Source organism: Schistocerca piceifrons, chromosome 3, assembly GCF_021461385.2.
Source record: "Schistocerca piceifrons isolate TAMUIC-IGC-003096 chromosome 3, iqSchPice1.1, whole genome shotgun sequence".
NCBI lineage: Eukaryota > Metazoa > Arthropoda > Insecta > Orthoptera > Acrididae > Schistocerca > Schistocerca piceifrons.
The window spans coordinates 663493860-663511067 of record NC_060140.1 but is presented as its reverse complement, the minus strand read 5'-3'; the positions used below and the strand labels follow the sequence as shown (position 1 = coordinate 663511067).

Below are 17208 nucleotides of genomic sequence, written 5' to 3'. Positions count from 1 at the left end.
ATGTCTACCTCTACTGTACACCATTACCTGGCATATACAAACACAAAAACTCTGGTTTGATGTGATCTATATTGATACCTGGTATTGTACAGTGTGTTGTTACACATAGACATGTGACAAGTCAGAGAAAATCTATATACTCAGTGTGATCAAAAGTATCAGGACACCCCCAAAAAACATATGTTTTTTATATGAGGTGCACTGTGTTACCACCTACTGCCAGGTACTCCATATCATCAACCTCAATAGTCATTAGACATTGTGAGAGAGCAGACTGGGGCACTCCGCGGAACTCACGGACTTCGAATGTGGTCAGGTAATTGGATGTTACTTATATCATATGTCTGTAGGCGAGATTTCCACTCTCCTAAACATCTTTAGGTCCATGGTTTCTGGTGTGATAGTGAAGTGGAAACGCTAAGGGACACGTACAGCACAAAAGCGTACAGGCTGACCTTGTCAGTTGACCGACAGAGACCGTCGACAGTTGAAGAAGGTCGTAATGTGTAATAGGCAGACATCTATCTAGACCATAACACAGAAATTTCAAACTGCTTCAGGATCCACTGCAAGTACTATGACAGTTAGCAGGAAGTGAGGAAACTTGGATTTCATGGCCGAGTGGCTGCTCGTAAGCCACACATCAGGCCAGTAAATGCCAAACGATGCCTCGCTTGGTGTAAAGAGTGTAAACATTGGATGATTGAACAGTGGAAAAACATGGTGTGGAGTAATGAATCACGGTATGCAATGTGGTGATCCGATGGCAGGATTTGCTTATGGAAAATCCCCAGTGAACATCATCTACCAACATGTGTAGTGCCAACAGTAAAATTCGGAAGTGGTGGTGTTATGGTGTGGTCATGTTTTGCATGGCACTATCACAGCACAGGCTTGCATTGATGTTTTAAGCTCCTTCTTACTTCCCACTGCTGAAGAGCAATTCGGGGATGGCGATAGCATCTTTCAACGTGATCGAGCACTTATTCATAATGCAGGGCCTGTTGTGGAGTGGTTACACTACAGTAACATCCCTGTAATGGACTGACCTGCACAGAGTTCTGACTTGAACCCTTGGGATGTTTTGGAAGACTGACTTCGTGCCAGGCCTCACTGACTGACATTGATATCTCTCCTCGGTGCAGCACTTAATGAAGAATGGGCTGCCATTCCCCAAGAAAACTTCTAGTACCTGGTTGAATGTATGCCAGCGAGAGTGGAAGCTGTCATCAAGGCTAAGGGTGGACCAACAGCATGTTGAATTCCAGCATTACCGATGGAGGTTGCCATGAACTTGTAAGTCATTTTCAGCCAGGTGTCCGGATACTTTTGATCCCATAGTGCACATTATAGTTACAAACATATACTTTTGAATTATTGAATAATATGAGTCACGCATTGTTAACAGCAAATCATAGCTCTTACAATATTTTTTAACACAAAGCTGTCAGTTATGTCGGGTGAAGTATTACTGTGTGATACACAGTGCACCTACACACCAATTACACTAGGTTATCATGTTTGTAAATAAGGTATAACAAAAATCAGGAGCTACATGTATCACATAAACATATAATGACAATATTAAGAAAAGGATAGATTCAAAATTGTTAAGGCTTTCGTGGCCACTTGTTGACAAACTGCCTATTGGCTTCTGTATCGGGTTCTTCGGCCGATGTTCATCTAACGATTTTACTGATGTTTCGCCAGCACGAGTGGCTGGCATTGTCAAAGCTTCACCCTCCATTGCCGGCGGTGAACTGGAGCTGAGCTTGCGGCCACAGACTATATGTACCTGGCACGCCAACATCCGAGGGCTTCTCCTCAGTCATTTCCGGTGCGGTTCTCCTCTTGCTACCTGTGACGGTTGTTCGTTGCAGTACGGGAAGCCAGGATCCATTTATCTTAAGGCTTTCCTCTTTCTTGTTGAAACTGTTCGCATGTTTTTGTATTTCTTCAGCTTCTCTGAACAAGTGCGTGTGATTGTGCTTCTCTACAGCCAGAACTTCCATGTTGGCGAATTTTGTTACATGGTTGGTCTCTCTCAGTGCGTGCTCTGGCAAAACACTTGGCCTCTCTGCTCCAGCCACACGTGGGGAAGAATGACACATACATAAAGGACTCAGGACATTTCATTGAGCAGCTGAAGAATCTGAAACTTGCACCAAACGACATCCTGGTCAGCTTCTATGCTGTTTCTCTGTTTATGAAAGTGCCACTCAGTGATGCTCTGGAGCACATAGGTTCCATTTTCCTGCAAGACATCACAAAGCTCTTCCATGCCTGTCTCACTATGAGCTATTTCATGTGGAATTGCGATTTCTACCAACAGCAGGAAGGCGCCACCGTGGGTAGTCCTCTTAGCCCAGTAGTGGCCAACTTCTTCATGGAACAAGGTGTGGTACAGGTACATCAATGATACTTTTGTCATGTGGAGTCATGGTGAAGAACAGCTTGGTGACTTCCTAAGACACTTGAACGGCCTCCATGTGAACATAAAATTTACCATGGAAGTAGAAAAGGACAAAAAACTGCCATTTCTAGATGCGCTGGTCACAAGGGATGGTGAAAACCTGGGACACAGCGTGTATCAAAAACCGACACACATGGACCGATACCAGCACAAACTATCAAACCATCACCTGAGCCAGAAAAGAGGCATGATTAATATGCTCGTAACGTGAGCAAGACGAATATGTGAGCCGCAGCACCTCATACACGAAATGCAACACCTGGACAGTGTTCAGCCTCTTAATCACAACCTATGCTCCTGTATAAAAGACACCACCATTCCTGTTCCACCCTTGCTCCCAAACCCTTGCCTCATGGCTCATATCCCTGTAGTTGATCTGGATGCAAGACCTGTCCCATACATCATACCACCACCACCACCACCACCTACTTCAGTCATCACAAGCATCACCTATCCCATCAAAGGCAGGGCTACCTGTGAAAACAGTCATGTGATCTACAAGTTCAGTTGCAACAACTGTGCTGCATTCTGTGTGGGCATGACAACCAACAAGCCATCTGGCCGCATGAATGGGGACCAACAGACTTTGGCCAAGAGACATGTGGACAGTTTCTGATCATGCTGTTCACTACAACATTCTTCATTTTGGTGACTGTTTCACAGCCTGCACTGACTGAATCCTCCCTACCTTCCTTTAACCTGCCTGACCTCAGCCTTTCTTAGTCACTGTCCATCACCCACCTACCCCCTTACCTGCTCCCACTCTAACACTAAACAGCCTTCTATCCCACTAATGCAGCCACTGTCTCTGTGCTTCTCTCCTTTTCTGCTTCCTTTCCCATACACCCCTACCTACCTGATGACTAACATCTTAACTGCACCTAGCTGCACTACCCTGTACCCACAAAGATCCTGTATGCTCCCACAAACAACACTATACCGCTCCTATCCCTACACTGCTACCCTCCCCCTTCCTGTACTAGCCTCCTCCTGACCCACACCAGTCAGACTGCTTCTCCCGCCATGTGCAATTGCTTGCAGTCTGGCCTTAGTGGCTAGAGATAGTAGTTGTGTGTGTGTGAGTTGTGCTTGCATGAACGTGTGTGTGTCATCTAATTTAGAAGAAGAAGGCCTTTTGGCCAAAAGCTCATTTGTTTAGCAGTCTCATTGTGTCTGTCTGCAACTCAATATTTCTACTTTATGGTGAGTAGCAATCTGTCATTATTGCATCCTGAATTTTCCACTGATTGATGTTGTACAAACATTTTGCACATAAATATTAAAAAGATACATACACATTCATAAGGGAGACTAAACTTCATTATTTATATTGGGATTCATAAATTCTTGAACAGAATAAAAAGAGTGTTGCTGTAGCACTAATTTTATTTTGTCCCTGGAACTTTTCTTCCACACAGCTTCTTGTATAGAAGTACTCTCATCTACTTAATCCTACTGTCAATATAATAGAAGGAAACATTCCACGTGGGAAAAATTTTTATATAAAAACAAAGATGAGGTGACTTACCGAACGAAAGCGCTGGCAGGTCGATAGACACACAAACAAACACAAACATACACACAAAATTCAAGCTTTCGCAACAAACTGTTGCCTCATCAGGAAAGAGGGAAGGAGAGGGGAAGACGAAAGGAAGTGGGTTTTAAGGGAGAGGGTAAGGAGTCATTCCAATCCCGGGAGCGGCAAGAGAGGGGAAGACGAAAGGAAGTGGGTTTTAAGGGAGAGGGTAAGGAGTCATTCCAATCCCGGGAGCGGAAAGACTTACCTTAGGGGAAAAAAGGACAGGTATACACTTGCACACATGCACATATCCATCCACACATACAGACACAAGCAGACATATTTAAAGGCAAAGAGTTTGGGCAGAGATGTCAGTCGAGGCAGAAGTGTAGAGGCAAAGAAGTTGTTGAAAGACAGGTGAGGTATGGGTGGCGGAAACTTGAAATTAGCGGAGATTGAGGCCTGGCGGATGACGAGAAGAGAGGATATACTGAAGGGCAAGTTCCCATCTCCGGAGTTCGGATAGGTTGGTGTTGGTGGGAAGTATCCAGATAACCCGGACGGTGTAACACTGTGCCAAGATGTGCTGGCTGTGCACCAAGGCACGTTTGGCCACAGGGTGATCCTCATTACCAACAAACACTGTCTGCCTGTGTCCATTCATGCGAATGGACAGTTTGTTGCTGGTCATTCCCACATAGAATTAATGTCTGCTTGTGTCTGTATGTGTGGATGGATATGTGCGTGTGTGCAAGTGTATACCTGTCCTTTTTTCCCCCTAAGGTAAGTCTTTCCGCTCCCGGGATTGGAATGACTCCTTACCCTCTCCCTTAAAACCCACTTCCTTTCATCTTCCCCTCTCCTTCCCTCTTTCCTGATGAGGCAACAGTTTGTTGCGAAAGCTTGAATTTTGTGTGTATGTTTGTGTTTGTTTGTGTGTCTATCGACCTGCCAGCGCTTTCGTTCGGTAAGTCACCTCATCTTTGTTTTTATATAAAAATTAATCCTACTGTCACCTATATCTGTTGAACACCTATAAACATGTCATTGAGATGGTGGGTATGATATTGGTGATCATATTTATTTTTGGTTAAATATGCAAATTCTCATGCATAAAGTACACAGTTTCATAAATATAGGAACATAGCACTGGCAAGATAGTGACCTCATTAAAGAGATATGTAGTAGCAGAAGAAGAGAGAGACCCTTGTTCCATTATCTTAATTATTCGTTGTTGCTTAATATATATCTTTTTGTGAAATATGCCCCAAAATGGAATGCTGTGTGGGGTTAGATGTCACAGACTTTACTGAGAACACAAAAACTGTAGCCCAAACTCCTCAGTCTGGTTCATGGATCCTCTATATCTATATCCCATGGTACAGTATCATCTATCCACACTCTGAGGATGTGTAGGCTCTGTCATATCTGTCACTGATGATATCCACTTTAATGAGGAGAAATTTATGTATTTAGTTTTGTCTGTATACAGTAGCAGCTTGCAGTATTTAAACAATTTCTGAATTTGCAGTTGGCATCATGTAATCTTACCCTGTCACACATCACTATTAAATTTTTCTTAGTGTCTTCATTAGTTTCAAAAGCTTCGAGAGGCATAAGATATACAAAAGAAAAACTTTTTACTTATCTTCATTATCTCTTGTTGTTGGCTCCAAGGCTTATGTCTAGGGGTACATTCTTGCAGCTGAAATTTTGATTTAATGTTGTGTGTTCCTGCTAACTAAATAACTGATGAAGATCTGCCTGTATATTTCTTGAATTTTATTTTTTATCACATTATTAAATATGACACTGTCTTTACATTTTCCACAAACAAAAAACCAATAACTACATTGTTGTTACAGGAGGACTGGTTAAGAAAGAAAATTGGTCACCAATGTTTATGAAGTGATTGTTAAATATTTTCTACAGTTGGTTAAGGTCAAACAGTGGAAACTCCTTGTAGAAATATCAACAATATAGGAAAAGACAGATCGTTGCTTAGTGTAAAGAAGACACAGCCTTCGTCAGTAAAGCGCGCGCACGCGTGCCTGTCCACACACACACACACACACACACACACACACACACACACAAGCAAGCAGGCAAACCTCATGCACACGTGACCACCAACTCCAGCATCACCTGAGATGCTGGAGTTCGCGGTCATGTGTGCATGAAGTGTGCTTGCTAGTGTGTGTGTGTGTGTGTGTGTGTGTGTGTGTGTGTGTGTGTGTGTTTTATTGATGAAGGCTGCAGCTGAAAGTTCCTACATTGTTGCTTGTCTGAGGTCAGAAATAACACCATCTTCATTCTTAATTCATGGTTGAGTAACTGTTATCTTTCATTCCAGCTGTATCATTTGTAATTTTCTACAGGGATTTTGATTTATTATCTGAGTTGATTATAAACTGCTAATTATATATTCTCTTGACTTCAGGGATGACCTTTTTAGTACCCAAAGAAGGCTAGGAGAACACTGTGATCTGTCACTGTTGGCAAAATGTAAACTAGATGAGCTGATGGTAGCTTGTCAACAACCCAGAAGAGTGAATGAATCTCAGTGTATGAATCAGTCTACGGGGGAGCAGAGAGTCCATATAATGCAAAGAGTCAAAGCACTGAGATAAACCCAAACTCAATCAAAGTGGAATGACTCTTACTAGCATATGGAAAACTGCATGTGGCATGTGGCAATGGACTGGTCCACAATAGTTGTAATCAGCATAAGAACTGGTAGGACAGGTCTCTTGCCACCAATGGGTAAATAACTGAATTAGTGGTAGTGGCCCTGTCTATGCCTTGCTTCACATGCACCCTCCATGGCAGCATTCTGTACCATTCTACTTCAGTACCACGGCAGCTCATATGAATTCATCTACATGTTTGCTAGAGGGAATAGTAAGTCCCCCCCCCCCCAAAAAAAAGGCCACAAAGGGCCAAAAATGGCCTGGCTTCTGCCACAACCTGTGATACCAGCAATGGCAAGAGATCCCCCATTAGTGGACCAGTGACCAAAGAAGGCAATGCTGATGCTGCTAACACCACTGGAGGAATGGAAGATAGCAGAGGCTAGGGTGATGGTTGGTTCAGTTGTCAGTGACAGGGGCAGAGACTCAACCCCTGATGAATGAGGGGGTAGAGGGGCACCGGGGCAAATTCCGTGGGCTCCACATCAGCAGTTGTGGCACCAATTGTCTCTCGTGCCCTAATCCACAGTCAAAGACAGAAGGCATGGAGGGGCAGGTGCAGGCAGACATGCTCCCACAATTGGAAGTCATCCACCATACCAGTGCCATTGCCAACTTCATCGCATTTCTGACTTAGAGACATCAACTGGGCAGGCCCATGCATGTGGTCTGCCAAACTGCTCCCATTTGTCGATCAAACTCAGGATACATATGAGGCAGCAACCATGATAGTTCATCTGCATTAACATGCTGGGCAGTGGACTATTAACAAATGTCGTACTGAAATTACTGAGGGACCTCCTCAGTAACTGGTGGGCAGTCTGATCCAGTAGCTTAGAGCGAGTGCCAAATAAGGAAACCAGGTGCTTATAGTTGGTGATGAGTCCAAACTTCGATCCATACAAGAAAATGTGAAACTTTTTATGTGGTAAATGATAGCCAGCACCTCCTTTTCCACGTTTAAGTAGTTATATTGTACCAGAGAAAGCATCTTCTTTGCATAAGTGAAGGGCTGCTTGATGCCATCTGGGCGCAGTGGGAAGTGCTGGGAGGCATCAGCAGCCATGGTTAACAGTTTACCTGCATAAAGAAAGTGAGGCAGAGAATGGAACACAAAAACTGCTTGAGAGACTGAAAAGCCCATTGTCAGTCCACAAACCACACAAACATTGTTGCCCTTTTGGTGAAGCCTTACCCAAAAAGTACTGGATCTTCTTAATGTTCTTGGACACTAGCAAGTTGAGAAGGCTTTGATGTGCTCATCAACAGGAATAAGACTATCTATGCTGAACACATGTCCCAAAAAATGCAACTTTGTGGTGAAAAAGCTGCATTTTTATAGCTCGCAATGAAGGCCGTTTTCTAGAATGCACTGAAAACCACCTGCAGATTTCATAAATGCTCCTCTCATGTAGAGTCCATTGCCCAGATGGCACAGGTGTAGTTTGTGGAACAGAGAAGCCCTGACTGAGTTAACTGTTCCAAATATTGGTGATAATGTCCTGGAGCAGGCAAGATTCCTAAAGGCAAGCAATTAAACTGGTGAGGCCCAAAGGGGTATTGACCACCAAAAAATTCTGAGAAGTTGCATCCAATAACAGAAGTGTGTTGTGCAATTTGATGCATGAAAAATGCTGCCACCTTGGCAATGTGGCTGACAACTCCTCTGGCCATGAAAGTGGTTACAAATCCACCACAAATTGCACATTGGCTGTCTGTTTAAAATTGCCACAAAGGCTTATGGCACTGTCTGCTGTGTGAATCTCCTCCAATGAGGTATCCCACTGACTTCATGAAATAGGAGAAACAATGCTGAGGTCCTGCCGATGTTGTAACTTGATGTTGACCTTGTAACACATGGCTAAGGGAATGTGGCAGGAATGATAAAATTTAGGTATTGCTGAAGGCTTAAGGGAGATATGTGCCTGGAAATTTTCTGCCTGACCCAAGGTATTCTCAAACAGCTGGTTGTGTGGCCGTAGCAAACAGTCCAAAATCTTGAAAGGGACTGATTGAGCCACTAAGTGTACTTTGTTAACCATCTGGAAACAAAAAATTGAAAAGATATCCAACCCAAAAACAGTTTGCATCAATGATGAATATACCACTACAACTTAAGCTGGCATTCCACAATGTTCAGAGATGGATGATTACCCCTCAATGGAGCAGACTGTTTACTATAAGACACAATTTGATGTAGTGGCCATTGCAACACAGGGAAGCCCAAGAGTCTCTCGTATCTACCTGACTCTCAATTGGGCAACCTTCCATTACCATTTGCAACAGAATACATCAGAGTGATGCTTGCAGGGCATTGGAGGCATCATCAGAGTATAGTGAAAATGCTGTGGCCTCTGATGACCATTCCACAGCACACCTACTGTGACATCACAAACTGTGTCAAATGGGCTTTTTTGAGGCAGACCACACACATGGCCTCAATGTGCAGGCAATCCTATTGAAATTGCATCAAATGACAGTTGGGACAGGACACTGGATTGCCCATTGACCGGAAACAGGTGTAGAACAAGAGCGAACTCAAAAAACAATGTTAGAGGGGTGACGATACTTTGACCAACATGTACCCACAGAGCCCAATGCAGCCAAAGATGGGCAGTGCAGTCATTGCACCCTCATCATCAATGACACCCAGCCACAGTGGCCCAGCAGCAGGCAAGGCCACCTGGCTCACCCTACAGGATACTGGGGACTGTTTGGTTTACCATACACTCTTAGCAGGTCGACGGGGACTGTTTGGTTTACCATACACTCTTAGCAGGTCGACGATCCACACCACATACAACTACCTGGATGCTTGTGGGTTGGTTGAACTGTAAGCATGCTGCCACCTCATGGGTTTAATGACAACAATACTGCATGAGCAACTGACGAAGTTCATGAAAGTTAAGTTTCCCAAGGTCGGTAGAGGGCTTCAAATTCTGCATGATTTTTTATAATCCCACACTGCTGGTCAGTAACAAGACAGGCTTATCAACTGGATTGACAATCCATCTTACTTGGCAGTGCACCAGGAACCTTTTCCATAGCCTCGATGAAACCAGCAAATGGCATTGGGGGTGGCAGGGGAGAAAGCACTGTTCCTTCCAGTATTGAAAAACTGCTGGGTCCATAGTGACTGCACTTCAACACCATGGAAAAAAGAAGAGTATCAAACATGTAAAAACATTCAACATCACCACTTTAATATCTGCACAAGGCATGACAATGCCGCAAATTGTCACTGTCAGTACAAATCTAAACTATATGGGCCAGTGGTGGCTTAACAACAAGCTGCAAGCTGAACCCCAGAGGGAATGAAACTCGAAGGTTGAGTCAATCAATATGAAGCAGAGGGTATGAACACTGCTTAGAGATGAAGCTCAGAGACAAACACAAAGTTGAACAATGCAAATGACTGTCACTAGCATGCAGAAAACAGAGTACAGCCTGAGGTGAAAGACTGGTCCACAACAGTTGCAGTCAGGGTAAGAACTACCAGGCCAGGCCTGTCGCTGTTGACAGATAAACAAATGAGTCCAGCATTCTGTACAATTCCACTTTGATAAGCACACCAGCTCATATGCATCCATCTTGATGTCCACTGACGAGGAAACTAAAATCTTATTTGGATTTTTTTCCCCTATTTGAAACAGTTATGGAATAACTTGATGACAATAGTTTCACTTAAGCATCATCATTGTCTTGCTCTAGTACAGGTCTTCACTTGTAGCTCTCCATGCAGTCCTGTTGTTTGCTACCATCTTCATTTTCTCATAATTGTTTTCTATCCATATACTGTTTACCATCTGGTATCTTCTTCTCCTCCTCCTCCTCCTCCTCCTCCTTCTCCTTCTTCTTCTTCCTATTTTTCTTTTCCTTCTGTTCATTGTTCCTTCCATAGCATCCATCAGTAAACAATCTCTTCTCATCCATTGTCCAAGCTAATTGTGTTGCCTCCGCCTGATTAGCTGTAAAATTTCTCTCTCTTCTCTCACTTTGTCTACCCATTTTATCCCTTCTATCTTCATCTAATCCACATCTCAAATGTTTGAATTCTTTTTCCTTTCTCTTTCCTCAGTGCCCATGTCTCTGCTCTTTATCATGCAATGCACCATATACTGCACCCATATAGAAGCTTCCTCTTCTTATTAAATGCCTTCTCAGGAATTTCTATACACTTTTTCACCTCCTTATTGCAGCTCATGTCTTCAGTAATTATGCTTCTGAGTTATTTGAAAGCACTAACTTATTCTGTATCTTCCTCCCCTAATTTTATAGTTGTTCTTACTTTTCTAGCACTTATCACCATACATTTTGTCTTTTTCTTATAGATTCTCATAGTGAATTGCTCACAGGTCTTTTTTAATTATTTTAACATTCCAATCATAGTTCTTTCTCTCTCTGCCAATAACTCTGTATTATCCGCAAATCGAATACATTCTATCCTTCTACCACCAACGTGCATTTCTCTTTTTTGTTTCAAACATTTCTGAATATGCACTAAATATATATTGGGGAGAGACAACAGCCTTGCCTCACTCATCTTCCAGTTGTACTTTCCTCTGTCATCTCATTCCCAGTCTGTACTCATATTTTGTGTTGTAGGTACAGATTCATAGTCAGCCTTCTATCCCTTTTGTCAGCTTTACTCTTCCTTAGAATGTCCATTAATTTATTTCACTGTACTCTGTCAAAGCCTTTCTACAAGTCAATGAAAACAATATCAACTTCTTTTCTTCTTTCAGTGTATCTCTCACCTATAATTCTCAACAGTCAAATTGCATCCCTTGTACCTCCTTTCTTTTAAATCCATACTGTTCCTCTGCAGTACTTTTTCCAGTCTACCATGAAATCTTCTATTTATCATCCTTAGTAGAACTTTTCCTGCATGAAAAATCAAACTTAAGATTCTCAAATCCTCACATTTCTTAGCATTGCTTTTATTCTCAATCAGTATCATTATTTCTAGCTAAAGTCCTTCAGCCTTCCGTGTTTTTCATATATCTTCTTATATAGATAAGTTACCTCTTTCACACCTGTACTCCAAGGCTCTTAAGCAACTCTGCTGGTAATACATCAATTCCACATGCTTTATGATTCTTCATCTCTTGTAAAGCTGTTTCTACTTCTCCATCCAAGATGTAGCACCCTTTGTCCTCCTCTATAACTCTCATCCACTCTCTTGTATTTCAAAAAGAGGTTTTATATTCCTGATGTTAGCATTTTGTACTGTACTTAGATGTAAGTTTGATTAGAAAAGCTACATTATAACAGTGCAGTGTTCCTTGTAGTGTTAACTTAGCTGTTCATTCACATTGTACTTTACAGGCATACAATAAAACTCTACAAATGTGAATATATTTCGTTTTTGTGGCAATAGTGTAAAATAAATCACAGTAATATTGCTCTTTTTTGTGGAAGGTGATCTACACTCTCAAACAATGTTCTTATTGATAACAATAGAGATTATATGAGGTACTACTAAAAGCAGTGCAACCTGTCTTAAGTTTGTATTCCCAAGCGAAGTTCAAGCCAAGTGATATCATAGTTCTGTTTGTTACAAATAGAGTCCACCAGAACAGCACCATAAGCAATATGATAACACTCATGGCATACAGTCTACTGCTCGCATCCTCACTGGCTGAGGCTGACCCTGTGTCAGATTATACGCTGGAGACTGGCGGGATCCCAACACAGGGCATGCCTGACGATCATCGCCATCTGAGTAGTGATGCCACAGCAGTTGATAGTAAACTTACACCAGCTGCTCATTTCCATGGCAACATCAGGTGCTACCACTAGAGTGTATAGGCAGGTTCATGATATGATTCAATATAGAAAATAGGAAAATGTTTTATGATTCATTATTTTCACCTTTAAAAGTTTCCTAGCAAATTACTACTGTCAATAATGATGAGCGTCAAGTAAGGCTGTATCTTTGAATAATATGTGTGTTCACTTTGATGGTTTTTAAATATTTTCAAGTTCAAGGATGTCAGTTATTTCATGCTCTTGGCAGAAAAACATGGAATTCTCTAACATTTATTTCCTAAAAACCTTTTCTCATTGCCATTTATTAAATGTTTATATACAGATTATTTCTCTGACCCTCTGCTACTACTAACATAATATGGCATTAACGGACTATGACCATTGGCTGTCAGGCTCGAATCAGAACTGCTCATTTACACTACAGAATACAATGCTGTAGACTTCCTTTTTTAAAAGTATTGTATGACCTATGATGTAATTAAATTAGGAGGTAACTTGGCTGCAAAGTTCTGTATGGAATCTGACAGAGATTCCATTGGGCCCTGAAGCTTTGTTTAGTTCTAACAATTTCAGCTGTTCTCAAACACACATCTTCACAGTGGTTTGAGAGTTAAACTGGCCAGTACTTCTTTATCTTCCTTTGTAAAGAAACATTTGGAAATGGAATTCAGCATTTCTACTTTTGACTTGCTACCCTCAATTTCATTTCTCTGTCCTGAGTGATTGGGCACTAACTTTGGTGCCACTGAAAACCTTTACATGTAACCAAAGTTTCTTTGGGTTTAGTGAGAGATCATGTAGTAAAATTTTGCTACAGTACTCAATGAAGGATTCACGCATTATCGTTTTGACAGCCAAATGTGTATCATTCAGCATCTATTTACAGGGTGCGTCCCCTAAGAGTTGTTAGGTGCATTTTCTCTGATGTACAGTAGATATTTTCAATTTCATTTTTACATTCTGTAGCTGGAGTCAGTCTAAACAAATGGCACTTTTGATTGTATGCTCAAATACAGATTTCGTCCCTGTATATATAATTTATAAGCTGGGTTCTATTTGTAGTGCTAGTTACATTAGTGAATAAGAAGCAAAGAGTAATCAAAGAAAGAGAAATGTCAAACAATACATAACGGAAAAGAAGACACACAGAATATTTATGTACATCGTATCACTGTGTTTGCATATTTACACAAGTAGGATGAGTCACTACATGATTCCCCCCCCCCCCCCCCCCTCCCCCCAGTGTCAACAATATTTCATGCTGAATCTGACATGATGCTCAGAATGTATTGTCACAGCACTCTTGAATACAGGGACATCAGGTTAAGAGTGCGTAAGCTTGGCATAATCTTATGCACGGTAACATCTGGTGTCTGTTGTTGCATGTCAGCAAGACAGCACATAAAAGGTTTTCAGTTATGACATTTTCACTTTTTGCAACTGATGTTACTGGCTTTGTAGTGGTGTATTGCACATCAAGAAATGCATGCTTGATCTGGTCAAGGGCAACTGTAGTCGGCACATCATGAATGTCAACTCTGAACGTGTTTCTGCTTTTACTTAACACTGAGTATGGTCCATCATGCAGTGGCTGAAGTGGTTTGTGAACAGAATCATTGTGGAAAAGTACATGTATGCAGCTGTCTAAATCTTTGAAAATGAATGGATATCATCCAGTTTACTCTCTGGAGACAACAGGTTGAAGCTGACGTGTATCCACTGAGCAAAATTTAATGTGCTACATTGTCATGTGTACCATCTTGCATTAATTCTGCCAGCAGTCATAATGTTTAAGTGTAGACAAGTTTGGCTTCTGTGGCCATAAGATCACTCTTGAAAGATGTTCACAACCCAAGGAGCACATTAGGCAGTGCCTAAGTCCACTTCTGTGTGGTGTGACACCATAGAGCTGACTTGAGCTACTGATTTAGGGAGTCGATCATGTCGTTCATCGTAGGGTGGTAGGTCATGGTGCATATGTGTTTAATACCTAGTACATTGCCAGTACCTTGAAAAGATATGCTTTCAGTTGATGTCCTTGTTCAATATTGATGTGTAAAGGCACACCAAAACGAGTGATCCAGCCTCAAAAGAATGTCTGCACTATTGTCTCTACCACGATATCTCTTATTGGAAACATTCCCGGCCACCTACTCCTGGCCACCTGGTAAATCAGTCCACTATTGTGTGGCAGTAGTTGTAGCCTTCAGAAATTGTGAGAGGTCCTGCAGTGTTGACATGGGCAAGTTCAGATCGTTGGTTAGGGGATACAAATGTGCCCAATGGTGCTATGACGTGTCATGAGATTTTATTCCTTTGACATTCCATGCAGCTCTTGGCAAATGCTTTTGCAAGTCCTTATTCACTGGAATGTATAAAACTTTCCTTGACTAAGTAAATGGTGCCTTGAACTCCAGGATGTGATAGACGGTGTGTAGCTGTGATCACCTGAGTTTGAAATTTTTATGGTACAAATGGTCGTGGTCTTGTTTCAGAAATGCCACAGTAAAGTCTGACATTCGTTTCAGGTGTGATTAGCTGACATAGTTTTGGCCCTGACTGACTGTTGCATCAGCAATCTACATAATTCCTCATCATACTGTTGTCCATCCATAAGAGCACCAAAATCATTGGCTGTAGCTTTAGTTTCAATCTATGCTGTTGTATGCTCTGGTGTGGTCAAGACTCCAACATTGGATAATAACACTGAAGTTGCCTTGTGCATAAAAAAAGACTTGAAAATTGGCTAATGTAGTCTAAGTCCTTCAACTGTCTTGGAGATGCCTTGCTTGGTTTCACTTTAAAGGCGTAAGTCAAAGGCTCGTGGTCTGTGTAAATACTAAATTGTCGACCTTCTACCTGATGATGTTTGAATTTTTTTGATAGCAGCATATGCAGCATACAATTCACAGTCATATGTTGCCCAAGGTGACAGCTTGTGGCTGTAAAACAGGTCCGGTTGCCAGCAATGGTCCACTGACTGTTGCAGTACAGCTCCAGTAGCAGAGGTGTCAACCATTAATGCAAGCAGAGCTTGCGGTATAGGATGTGCCAGCCCTGTAGCTAACATCTGATATTGCTATGTGTATGCCTGGGAAGCAGAGTCTGTTTCATTTGTCCACTGTAAACTGTCATAAGGTTTTGGTGCTCCCTTAAGAAGTTTGTTTAATGGAGCTGCGATCAGAGTATGATAGGAAATGAAGTGCTGGTAAAAATTTATAACACCAAGAAACTGACAAAGCTTTATAATTGTGACTGGATGAGCATATGTGATTATGGCTTGTACTTTATCTTGAGAAGGGGGCATGCATTTATGTTCACAGTATATCCCAGGAAATGAACTTCTGTTGCCCCAAAAATACATTTTGAAGGGTTTATTACTAGTCTGTGCATGCATAAATGTTGAACAACAGAGTTAAATACTATAAATGTTCCTCCTCAGGGAACAACATTACAAGAACATCATCTGTGTAGGTGTAGCAGAAATTGAATTCCTGCATGAGCTCATCCATAAAACACTGGAACATGTGTGCTGTGTTACAGAGACTGAATGGCACTCTCGTGAACTGAAACAGTCCAAAAGGAGTAGTGACAGCTGTTTTAGGACATCCTCCATGGCTACAGGTATCTGGTAATATGCAAGCACTAAGTTGATTGTGGAAAAAGATTGTCTTACAGAGCACATCGGACAGGAAACCCTGTATATGCTGTATGGAATACTGGTCCAGAATGGTCATTGCCTATAGCTGGTGAGAATCACTTCATGAACATCAGCCATTGTATTTCTTTGCAATGATGTGCAATGGGGCTGCCTCTGCTACTTGAAGTTCGACATATGGCTTCTGCTAACAAACTACGAAATTTTTGCTGGGCTATTTTTAGCTTTTCAGGTGCCATACACCTATGATGAGCATAGATAGGCAGGCCTGGTGTGGTGCGAATGTAGTGCACTGTCATAAACTTAACTGGCAGTGATATAGGTGACTGCCTCATAAATTCAATGGCCATGTGTATTGCATTTGCATTTTTAGATTTTCAGGTGCCATACACCTATGATGAGCATAGATAGGCAGGCCTGGTGTGGTGAGAATGTAGTGCACTGTCGTAAACTTAACTGGCAGTGATATAGGTGACTGCCTCACAAATTCAATGGCCATGTGTATTGCATTTGCATGGCAGTTAAACGTACTGTCATGGGGGCTGTGTAGCTAACCTTTCCTTGAGCATTTAGATTTACTGTTGTCTCGTTCAAATGCTGCTGTCACATGTTAGGAACCTAATCACAGAAAGACAGGAAGTCTATCCCAAGATCAGTTGTGAGACATTGACCACTATGAACTGCCATTTGTACATTCAACAGAGACCAAGACTGAGTATTAATGTAACTCATCCATAGGTCTTGATCTTCGAGTCATTGGCATCATAAGTTGTAGCTGCCACAGACTCTGTGTTGTGTATCCATTTGCATCGTGTTGTGCATTTTCATGTGCTCTTACCAAATTTTTTATGGTACCAGCAGCTGTTTGACATTGCAGGTGAATGGTTATGACTTCTTGACAAATGTGGATGTGGCCATTATTTGGTGTGTGCTTTTTGCAGTGTAGCAACCTGTGTAATTAGTTCTGCTAACTGGGAGAGCAAAGATGCTAAAGTCACTGCAGCTGTGCTATCCTGTTGCATCATCAGTGTTGCAATGCTTGTTGAGGAATACATCTCCACGATCTTGTCTACTGTTTGTGCTAATGCATACAGAT

General features: G+C 41.9%; 1 protein-coding gene across 3 annotated transcripts in view; it reads left to right on the top strand.

Moving 5' to 3' along the window:
- The window catches only part of LOC124787777 (protein pigeon), a 485699-nt gene that overhangs the window by 323382 nt on the left and 145109 nt on the right, over positions 1–17208 (top strand). The gene's annotated exons all lie outside the window — the stretch shown is intronic.